At 37.7% G+C, this 11,917-nt stretch overlaps 1 long non-coding RNA gene across 2 annotated transcripts; it reads left to right on the top strand.

Moving 5' to 3' along the window:
• Positions 1–7,555: 7,555 nt before the first annotated feature.
• LOC126700028 (uncharacterized) lies at positions 7,556–11,611 on the top strand. Of its 2 annotated transcripts, XR_007646974.1 has the most exons (7): positions 7,556–7,865; positions 8,137–8,420; positions 8,516–8,690; positions 8,829–8,888; positions 10,058–10,127; positions 10,719–10,798; positions 11,128–11,611. It is a non-coding gene; the product is annotated as an uncharacterized LOC126700028 (long non-coding RNA). The 2 variants fall into 2 exon arrangements; XR_007646973.1 differs by lacking the exon at positions 8,137–8,420.
• Positions 11,612–11,917: the final 306 nt, after the last annotated feature.

Here is an 11,917-nt window from a genome sequence, read left to right as displayed (position 1 = left end):
AGTCCTCAAAACTGACGGACCAAAAGGATGTCAAATGACATCAGGGCCAAGGCCAAGAAGGTGACGGCCCAAAAAAGACTAACAGCCTAAGGGCTGACGGTCCGATAAGGTGGAATAACAATCTTAGAGGCAAGGTCCTCAAAACTGACGGACCAACAAAGATGTCAAAAGATAAACACTTGTAAACCGACGGTCTCAAAGCTGACGGGGTATTCAAACAGTTTAAAAAGCCGACGTATTAAAAGCAGATGGGAATTTCCAACATTTGTCTAAGATAGAAATAAAAGCGACGGAAATGAAATACGCGCAACTATGCATAAACGTCAAGGGCACTTAAACATTACAATTGTTTAAAACTACAATTGTTTAAAAAATTACAACTGTTCTCCAAAAAAAAAAAAAAAAAAAAAAAAAAAAAAACCGTCTAAAGATTACAACTATTTTCAAAAAATTTTACATAGCCATGGTTAAGCAGGAGGAGCGTCAGCAGGATTTCCGTCAGCCTGATGATCTTCAACATCCACGATAACGGTTGGAGAATCTGAAGCTGTAGGATTAGCAGCAGGCTGAGCCAGGACTACCGAGCCGTCACGCTCCGGAGTGGGTTCTGGCTGAAGAGAGACGTCGTCTCCATCATCCATTGAAATCCCAGATAAGTCCAGCTCCGGGAAGGCCGACGCGACCTGTCGAAGGCAGTCATCGAACCCAGTGCCGTAATATTGACCGCATGAGTCGATAAATGACTGCGACGTTTTGAAGTGTCCGATCGCGTCAGCCCCCGCCGTCTGTAACTTCTCCTCCAGAGCCGTCACCTCTCCTTGGAGCTTGACGTTCTCGCCACTGACCGTCGTCAGTTTCTCCTTGACTTCCTGCAGCTCCTGGTTAAGGAGACGGACGGCTTCCTTATACTGAGCCTGCTGATTCAGCAAGTTCTTGTTATGGCTGCGAACTCGACTGACGACCCCCTCCTTCGCCACGCAACGGTCACGAAGGGCTTTGACACGAACCAAGGCCTGAAAGAGCATATCCGTCAGATAAAGAGTACGCCAAAACAAGGTACGGCATGTTCAACCCAAAAATGTGAGAAACTTACCCTGGAGAGATCAAAGAGGGCCGACGCCTCTAAATCCTCCGTCCCTACTTGATCACAGGGCTCCATGTCCGTTGGTTTTATCAGGGACTCAACCTCCCCGACGGCATATTCTTTGTGGGTTAGGAGACGGCACGGACCCTCAGTGACGGGACCAGCGGAAGTCATCACCCCCTTTCCCGCACCATGGCCAGACGTCGGAGGGGACTTTTCTTTCAATGGTTCGACTGACGGAGTGACGGCAGGCTTTTTTGAGGGACGGCCGTCACTCCCGTCAGGTTTCCTCTTCGTCACTTTGGCGACGGCCGTGGGGGTTGACGAGGCTTCCCCCCCTGCTTCCTTGGCCTTCCTCTCCTCCTTCTGACGAGCTGCGGCTGCCCGTATCCTTTGCTTCGCGGATTCCATCTCTACAACACAAACAAAGACTGATTAGTAAAAGTGACGGAAATAATTAAACTGACGGGAACTAACTCTACTCACGTCGGTGCGCAAACCCTTCCAACCTACGAGCTTCCTCTGACGGATCTAGGCCCCCACAATACAAATGGAGGGTGTCAAGGGTGATCAAGTTCCTGCACTTGCGGTCTTCCAAAGGGATTTCTAGAATCCGTTGGATGAACTCCTCCTGCTCGTCAGTTATATGCGGGCGGGTATAAGCTGAAAAGAAAAAATAACAAGTGTTAGTACCGTCACTGCAAAAAACACACGAGCCTCATGGGTGACGGGATTGACCTGAATCCTTGACAAAGGCCCAGGTATTGTCAAAGTAACCACTGGGCATCGTCGCCCACTCCTCCTGACGGCATACCCAGTCCGTCCCCTCAACAAAGAAATACCTACTCTTCCAGTTCCTATTTGAGTCAGGCATATCTGACACTAACCGTAGCCCTTTCTCTCGGGCGTTAAAGTGATACGTCCCCTTAGACGAGGCAATATGGTGAGGCCTGTAGCAATAAAAGAACTCTCCCAGTGTAAGGTGACGGTGTCCTCCGATAAGACTGCCCCATAGGATTTCAGCTCCTATAAAGGTCCTCCAGGCGTTTGGGGCAATCTGGGTGACGGATATTCCTAGGAAATCAGCTAGCTGACGGTGCAGAGCCGTCAACGGTAACCTCAAGCCCGCAGCAAACATGGCGTCATACATACCGACGTCAGCTGTCCGCCCGGAGTAACACCTCTCACCCTCTCTAGGGAGACGGATGGGAATGTGGTCTGGGATCTGATAGCGAACCCGTAACTCCCTAAAGACCTTACCACTCATCCCGGACAAAAATTTGTTGACGGCCCAATCCTCAGGAAGAATGAAGGGACGGTTATCTCCGGAACCCTCCGAGGTCCCTTCACTGGATCTCTCAGCCCCGTCACTATCATCCCCGTCAACATTCATGCCATCCCCGTCAACATCCATTCCAACCCCATCATTTTCATCCCCTCTTCCCTCATCCCCATCTCCCTCAGCAAAACTCTCTTCACTGTCAGGAGATTGGGCTGACGACTCTCTCTCTAACGGGAGGGAGAACTCTGACTCATTTCCAGAACCAAAGGCCTCGTCGTAGCCCGCTCCCTCGCGGACTGACGACTCGTCACAAGACGCGTCACTCGACATCTGACTACCTACAAGTGACGGGTTCAAACTAAGTACCTAGGCTGACGGCCTCACTTATGAGCCAAAAAATAAAAAGAAAAAGGAGAGGATGAAAACTCACCGGTATGGAAGCCTTCTGGACGGCTCTAGAAACAGCAACGGTAAAGTGACGGTGGTGAAGCTGACGAAAGGTGAGCGACGGTCTGTCTCTCCACAAAATCAGCAGGGTTGAAATAGTGAAAAATGACTGAAAACGCTGTTTATATATATGGAAAAAATGGCGCGGAAGACGAAGCGACATCTCGTCAGGAGTGAGGCCAATGGGAACGAGCCACCTGTCCAGGGCATTAAATGCTCAGATCTACGCGATGTTTCTGCCTCTTTTGAAAACAAACTCCATAACCCGTCAGTTCAGAGGGTGACGGAGGTATGGAGTAGGGGGCAAATGATGAGGATAAAAACACTGGCAAGGGTGACGGCACGTGCCTGACAAGGGTGACGGCACGTACCTGACAAAGGCGACGGTGCAGACTTGGTAAGGGTGAAGATGCAGACTTGACAAGGATGACGAGATGGTCTTACCGTCAGCATACCTTCTAGACCGACGGTGATGAAAGGCAAAAGAACTCCACATAGGGCCGAACTTCCTGAAGCTTACGGAGTAAGCATAGACTGACGGGATAACGTAAACTGACGGCGTCAGTCTATGAAGTTTCCATTTTTCACGTATAAGTAAATAACTTGCTCCCCACGTTTCATGGAACCTAAAGACTCCTATATGGAAAGAATCCCGTAAAATACGCCCAAGGAGACTCCTACAAGGGAAAGACTTCTACTCCAAGGAAAAGAGGGTCAGCCCTCTCTACTATAAAAACCCAAGCACCCTCACAAACCAAGGTACGCGTAATTTACCCTCTCTAGCACTCTAGAGCAGTGAGAATAATTCTAATTTGACCTTCGGAGGGTACTTGGCCGGTACCACACCGGTACTCCCCGTTAGGTTATTCTTTTTCGTTGTGCAGGTGCCATTAGTGATCGTACGAGGAACGTGTGACTCATTGGTGGTATTGTTTTCGGTATCATCAGATTGGAAGCTTGATTCCCCTATTTGTCTGGCCTGCATAATGGTCAAAAATGATGCAATGGTCTGGTCAAAATCTACTGTTGATTTCCACCACTAATGATAATGTTCTGAAAAGATGATTCTCCATGTTTCCCGTGCAATGTTCTGAAAAGATGATTCTCCATGTTTCCCGTGACTTTTAGTCACATCAAGATTGCTTACTGTTAACTTTCACTTTTCACTATTAACTTTCACTGTTCACAAGTACTGTTTACTCAAAAAAATATTGCCTATTAAAGGGGGGTTGTCCCTTAAGGGTTCTTCAAGTCAAGTTTTACTTCTGATTTCCTTTCCCTTAGAACTAGCCTTCTTAGAGAAAGAACTCACCCTACTTCTACTACTTCAACCTTATTCATCCTTGTTTACCAAAAAACTTTGTAATCCTACAAACCTTGTAACTAGGACTAGTTCAAGCTTTGTACTTGTTAACCTGTAACTGTTGAGATCTTGTATTCACTACTACTACTGTAAGTGTTTATCTTACTTTCAATAACAAGTATTTTCAGTTCTATGTTCATTACTTTACTTGTTGCTACCACCACCTTGGACGGATTACCGCCATACCGGATGGTTTTAAATTGCTTTCATTTATTTTGAACTATTGTTCTTATTTACTTTGAATTATTTTGATATATATTGCTTGGCTGGTTCTACCGCCTTATTATTGTTCTTACATTCAAGTCATTTACTTTAAAGCTATTTACTTTCAAGTTCTTTACATTATTTCCATTTACAAGATTACTGTGCTTCCTTCTCCTTCTCTTCATCTGTGCGTCCCCTTCCCCCTAATTCCCTATAACTCGATTTCATGGATATCAAGTTACAAAACGACAATATAGGTCCTTAAAAACGTCACTATAGGTCTTTAAAAATGTCACTATAGGGCTTAACTCGATCTTGAAAAAGTCGAGTTTCAAAAGAGGGGCATTTTCTTATTTAGTTTGGGAAGAAGGGCAAAAGGCTAATTAATTTGGCTGAAAAGGGCAGAAGCCCATTTTGCCCCTTGCAAGTGTAATACGGTAATACCTCTCTCTCTCTCGAAAGAACTATTTATTGCCATTGATCGTCATGGATAGTGGTTGATCAATTGTTTGACTAATTGTTGACTTTTTCCAAATGAAATTTTTTATTCGTATCAATCATTTTTTTCACTTAATTTTGTTTTTATTGGTGTGTAGAGTCCAAGTTTGGGTTTTGTTTTCCCATTTTAGCTCTAAAAGGCGCAAATAATAGAAAATGGTTTCCCCGTTTGGGATTACTTTTTGCTAGTGAAAGTTTTTACTCATATATGTATTTAGAATTACATAAAATATTAATGATTTTCTGTGTGAACCAAACAACATTAAATGATTTTCTTCATTGGTTATAATGTTTTCGTAAATGTTAGTGAATTTAAATACATTTCACCTAAAGCCTTGTAAGCAATACCTAGTTCTCTCAATGCAGAGATCGAATCTAGATTTGAATTCTTCTCCTAGACTTGAGGATCATAGTCGTCACTTTCTTCCTTAAAAGGGTTTCCCAACTCTTGCATCTCCATCAAAAGGCTAAATTAACTTTTCAGGTTCCCCCACAAACTAAAATATTTCATATGCAAAGCTGTCTTTATTCAATGCGATGCTAATAATTTGACTTAATTGTAATGACTTCAATTCATGATGGCACTAAAACACTAAGAATTATTATTATTTTAATTATTAAAAAAAAGAAGAAAATATTGTTATTAGGTGTCAATTCGGATTAACTTGTTGTGTCAAGGTGTTGTGTCAAGGTAGAGGTATTCAGCAAGTGGCTCAACTCGAACCCGACCCATTTGGTAATCATGTCATGACCCTTCAACCCTAATGGGACCTATTAAAGAAGTAGGTTGATACGACATGACCCACTTAATAAACAAGTCATGTTGGGTTAACATGAATGTGAAACAACCTATTTTAACTTGCTTAATATTAAACAGATTGAATTTACACAAATTCAATCCATTTAACCTGCTTCCAAAAAAAAAAAAAAAAATACTTGATCAATATTGTTATAAATTTAATAAACAACAAATTCAATACAAACTCATAACATCAAAATACCTATTAAGCATATAATTTGAAAGCTAATAATAATATCAAATACTTAAAACACATCGTCCAAAAGTTCAAAATAACATCAAAGTACTTTATAAATATTAAGTCCATAATGCAATACCATCTATCTAGAAATAAATTCATTACATCCCAAAACAAATGCATACATTTCAGCCCAAATTCAAAATAACATAGTTCAACAAAAATAAAACTTCTACAAAACTCGTCAAATGCTAAGTATAAAAAATTATAACATAATTTATGTCTCTCTTATTTTCTTTTTAAATTTAAAATATAAGTTGGATATAAAAGGTTGTTGACAAATGTAAAATAAAATGAATATTTATTTCTTGTATGAGTTAAATGAGTTGTGGTAAATGAATCATTTCGAGTTGACACAAATAAATTGACATGTGAAACGTGTCAATTGTAGGTCACGTGGGTTGATTTGTTTCTAACCCAAATCTGCTAAGACCCAACCCTTATCCGTAAAACCCCTATCGTGTCAAACATTGACACCCCTAATTGTTAGCAATCTACTAAATATATGTTAAATTTTTATATTCACAATCTATGTACTAGAAGTAGAGCAATATTTTGAAGGTAAATGAATAAGGACAGACATGCTTCACATGGCACAACCAAATCGCCAGCACGTTCTTAGTAAATGCAGGTGTTCAATCATAATAATAGAAGAAGACTGTGAATGAATCTTCCCACTCTCTCCTAAAGCCTTCGCTTGGGGGTTTATAAATAAATGAAATGAAATAATCATAAAAGAATGAAAAGGAATGGTTAAAACCCCACAAATGGCACCATATTCAGGGTGTGTTTGGATATCGCTTATTTTGCTAAAAACTGGAAACTGAAAATACTGTAACAAAATAATTTTTAAATATGTGAATAGTGCTGTAAGATTCATTTTTAATGAAAGTTTTGTTGAAAAAAGAGGTTTATGGGTCTCGTGAACAGTGCACGAGACCCACTGGAAAGCCACCACAACCATAACAGTTGAGAAACGTGCTTCCAAAAAAAAAATGCAGATGCAGACGCAGACGCGTAAACTTGCCATCCAAATGGGTATTAAGTGTGCATTTGACTCCAACTTAATTTATTCCATAAGGGCCAATTCGACCTAATCGTACCACGTAATCTTTTAAAAGACGTTCTGAGTGAGTTATTTCAGCTCCACGAGCCAGCTTATTTTACTATTTATCTTATTTTTGCTACTATTTATGAGTCTCACTGTACTTTTTGATATTATTCATGGGTCCCACTATACTATTTTAGTTAATTTTTACCTTTATCTACTGTACTTTTAACAAAAAGTTTTCAGTTTCAACAAAATAAACGGATTTCAAATAGATCCTAAACGTATATTCTACGTGTAGTAATAAATTACTTTATAGCACACATTAATTTATGTGCTACGCTAAGAGAAACTATATTATACTAACATGGAAAACAAGAGTTTCAATTAGTTTAACTAATAAAGTTTCTGATGATTAAATAAGAGATTTAAGATTTAATACTCGTCTATACTAAAAACTGATTAGACAATAAAAAGTATCTTTTGTCTTTTCTTTGGGTTTAGTCAATTTTTGTTTTTTTGGAACCAAAACGGTTCGTTTGGCTAAAAGGTGAAAACCAAATAAAAATGAAAAGAAAAAGTAGGCAGGGATAGAGAGGGAGAGGGTTAGTGAGTTCTGGAATCTGGAACTCTCTCTGCCTCTTAACCTCTGTTTTTCTCTCTTTCTTAATGTCTAGAGAATTTTTGGAACCTAAGAAAGAGAGAGAGAAAGCCAGGGTTGCTGATGGCTATTTTTGGACGCCTATGGTGGTATATCGGCCGATCTGAATAGAGCAAAGGGGATGGGTAGATCGGAGTGAAGGAAGGCTTTGAGTTAGAAGGTATGATCTTTTGAGAAAAGGAAATGGAAAAGCAGAGGACCAATTTGTGGCTTCGATGTTTTCTTTCAGCTCACACGACAGGTATTTTCTATCTCTAAATTTCTCTATAGTTTGATTGATTTCTATCTCTCTTTCTTTTGTTTATTATACTAAGATACTGATTTCACAAAACTAGTAGTGAGCCTTTTACATGTTTGATGAAAGCTTTGACTCAAGGCTGGGAATTTCGCCAAAACCCAATTCTCTGAAATTTCAGTGGGTTTTTCATTCTTGTTTTAGATATCCTTCTTTAATCTGTGTTGGTATTTGAATTTTACCTGAAGTTTTGTCATTCAATTTCACTTCCTTCTAGCTTTGTCGTGGTTCCATTGCTGATCTATGAAGAAATAGTAGAGTAATATGAACCACCGAGTGGTTCCATTTTTATATTTAGAGCCCAAAGATTTTGGTACACAGTTTGCAATTCGTGATTAACCCAAGAAATCCTCCAAATCAAAAGCCCAAAATGTTATGACAACCCAGTCCTATATATGTTTCACAAAATTCCCCAGAGAACACAAAGGAAAAGATCTTGATAAATATATCTAAGATGTCAATGGCGTACTTCTTCTTCTCTCCTCAAATTATTGTTATAAGGTGTATTTCTTTTCCTATCCTATATTTCTTTCTTGCTCATCTCTTTGTTTAAGATGTGAAAAAGTTTCTCACTTTTGGTGTTGACACAATTGAAGGTGCAATGAAGCAACGTGCCTCAAAGGACATATTTGTTAAAATAGGAGGCTTTGTTCTTTGAGCTATGGAAATGGTGGAAAATTAGATGAAACTCAAATGCGATTGACACTAGAGACAACGTGATCAACCATTATTCACAATGCATGGAATCAAACTTAGTTCCTTAAAATTTTGGTATTTGATATTTCAAGTTTTTGTTTTTATAGTGAGTCCGAATGTTTGACTTAAATGATTTAATCTTAGAAAAATAGATGTGTATTAGCTTATCTTATTGTTAATGAGCTAATTGTTTTGTCTTGCATGAATTTTTAGATGAGTTCGTGGCCATGTTTAGGGAGAAAAATTGTGCCCAATTATATAGCTACACATATGGTAATTGTTCTTGATTTTACCCATTTGAAAATTATGTGTTTTGATACAAACCCCATGGTTTTGGGATTAAAGATTTTATAAGTTTACCAATATGTAGAGAAAATTGCATGACTTTTATATAACTTGAATTGAAAAGGCCCTATGATGTCTAATGTGATATGGAATGGTTATATATTTCTTATGATTTAAAGAATTAATTAAAGTTTAATGTGCCTTTATTATTATTTTTACCATCCCAGCCGAAAGAAAATAGGGGGAAAAAAAAAACTAGAATCAGCAACTTTTACCATGTTTAAACCATCTTTGCTGACATTGTCCCACCAAGAAATGGATGATGTGGTATTCCTTATTGGCTAATTATTCTGTCTCATTCTATTATTTGGGGAACACTCTATATAATCATTTCTCTTTGTGTTTGGATTTATAATCCATGTGAATGTTTTTTCTAGCAATATTTGGACTTAAGTGATGTAAACCACTTTGAAACTAGCTTTTAGAGAAATTAGTTTGGAGCTTCCATCTATGCCACCCTAATAAATTCTTAATTCAACCCTTAAATCAGTATTACCTTTTAAGGTATATCAAGATTGATCAACTATAAAAATACTGCAACATATGTGTTTGAATGCTTTAGGTAATGTTTAATGAACAAAAAAATTTGACCCTCATTATCTATTCAAATGGAAAGAACAAAAAAGGATAAAGCAAAAAATGCATTCTAATCACTTGAGTTGAGTTTATTCATTTTGAATTTTGTCAAGAGATACACTACCAAATTTCCAATTTCTTTGGAGATACTACCACTACCAAAGCTCTTGCTTGCTATAGGAAAATACTCAATCGTGTCATTTCTTTTTTATTCATTTTTGAATAGTTGAGTGCTATTTGTTGCTACTTTGAAATCCCTTCAAGAATTTGTTTCTCTTTATCCTAGAGACTTAGTTGATTTAATTGTATGAGTTCCTTTGATAAGTGTGCCACTGTAGATGATGTATTGTCCATTTAATAATGTAGAGTATCAAACATTATACAATATATATATATATATATATATAATCTTTTAATGTGAGAGGATTCAGTTAAAATGTTATGTGTTTCCTATTTTGCTAACTTGTTATCTCATTTGTTTATCATCTTGTAATTTTCTGCAACTATTTTTGTTTCTTTAGATATCAAGCTAGACCAAACTAATGAGCCATAATGGATTGAGGAATGCTGGTGAATTTGTTATGTGGGCTGGTAGGCACATCATACATTAATTTTCAAGATTTTTGGTGATTTAGTAAATTGCATGTGTCTTGGTGATTAAAATTATATCACACCAACTTGGAGAGTTGGAGGAGTTCTTGCTTTCTTGTGCATTTGTTGATAGACTCTCGATGTAATATATTGCTGCTGATCTAGAATTTTAGGTGCGGGTGATTCTTAACATTGACTTTTGATGCTTACTATGTAAAGGAAGTTTTACTTTTCTTACTATGGTAAATGGTGATTCAAATGAAAACTTAAGATCACATTTATTTATTTATTTATTTATTATACCTGCATCGTACTTATCTTTATGTGTGCAAGAATAATTATAGGTACTAATAATTTTTTTTAATTTGAAAATGTACAAAATTTATACTGGCATTTCTCAATGTACTACATATGTGAATTAGCTTTCGGCTAGAGGAATATTGTTTATTGACACCTGTCAATAGTATTACAAGTCCCTTTTTAAGAGAGTTTTGGTTGATACATTTAGTCTGTTAAGAGTGCCCCTTTCATGCTTCTCATTTTCAGTTTTTTGTGAATAATTAGCTACTGACATCCTTATAAAACTTGCAGGAGGAAAAGATTGATGCTTCCCTTGAGGTTCTTATCTTATTATTGCTAAGGAGGAATTGTGGGATGCTGTCACATATGAGGTTTGTCATGCTTTCTGATTCTGTAATTATTATTATTATTGTTGTTTTTAAGTTTTCCCATCCTATTGAGATTCTTGTGTATTACAAAAGGCCAAAAGTGGTTATTGTGTCTTAATTCAAAAAATTGTTCATTGCACTCTACCTCATTACTAACACAATGGAGATTAATCTAGCTTTTTTTTTCATTTACAGGGGGAAAAAAATATTATTTCTTATCTTATCAATTTTTGAATGGGTGTCAAGTGTTTGCTTGACGTTTGAATTAATCAAACATGCTTTTACTCTTAACCTTTAAAGCTTCAACTCTCTAATTCTTTCCCCCTTTCTAGGCTGTTGCTTTGGTTAAAACCAATCTAGGAGCTGGAACAGGTAGCAAAGAGGTTGATGTATGAAGCATACCAAAGAGGTTGTGCAGGATCAAAGAGATTCCTCACATTAGATGTGGAAGCACCCTTCCTTGGCTTGATACTAAGGTTTGGTTTTCTACAACAGTGGAAGATGAAGTGCAATAAAATCAAGTGGTTCACAATGATAGAAAATCATAGTGTTGTGCTATTGAAGGTTAGAGATGTAAACAAACTCATTAGAATGTGAATGTGTACTACATACTATCACCTTCTAGCATAGAGCTATATCTGAAAGCTTAGTTTCTATGGGGGTTGAATTTAGCTAGAAAACATGCCTTGTTTTTTGATTTTGTTAAGAACCATTGGCTAAAGTCAACTATGATTACAAGGTAGACATAGTGCTTGCGGTGGATGCGTCTAACTATATTTGACAGTGATACTTTGTCAAGGTGTTTTAAATTTCATCAATGATTAGCTAGAATGTTGTTTTCTTCTTCTTTTATGGGGTCTTATGGGTTTACAACACAGATTATTATGGGATTTAAGGACTTGTTTATACTAAATTTATTGCTACTTTTGGGTTTACAACATAGATTAATATGGGATTTTAAGGATTGGTTAGTTGTCCATTACACTTTTTAATTTTTACACTAATATGGACAATGGGATGGGAATTGAAATTTTAACATTAAAATAAGGTGTCAACTTTAAATTTTAAAGCTCAGAATGTATTTACAAATACCTAATGTATAGGCAAGTACGTGCCTTGCAT

Source organism: Quercus robur, chromosome 9 (genome assembly GCF_932294415.1).
Source record: "Quercus robur chromosome 9, dhQueRobu3.1, whole genome shotgun sequence".
Lineage (NCBI taxonomy): Eukaryota > Viridiplantae > Streptophyta > Magnoliopsida > Fagales > Fagaceae > Quercus > Quercus robur.
The sequence above is the reverse complement of the archived record's forward strand: the minus strand, read 5'-3'. Positions and strand labels throughout refer to the sequence as shown.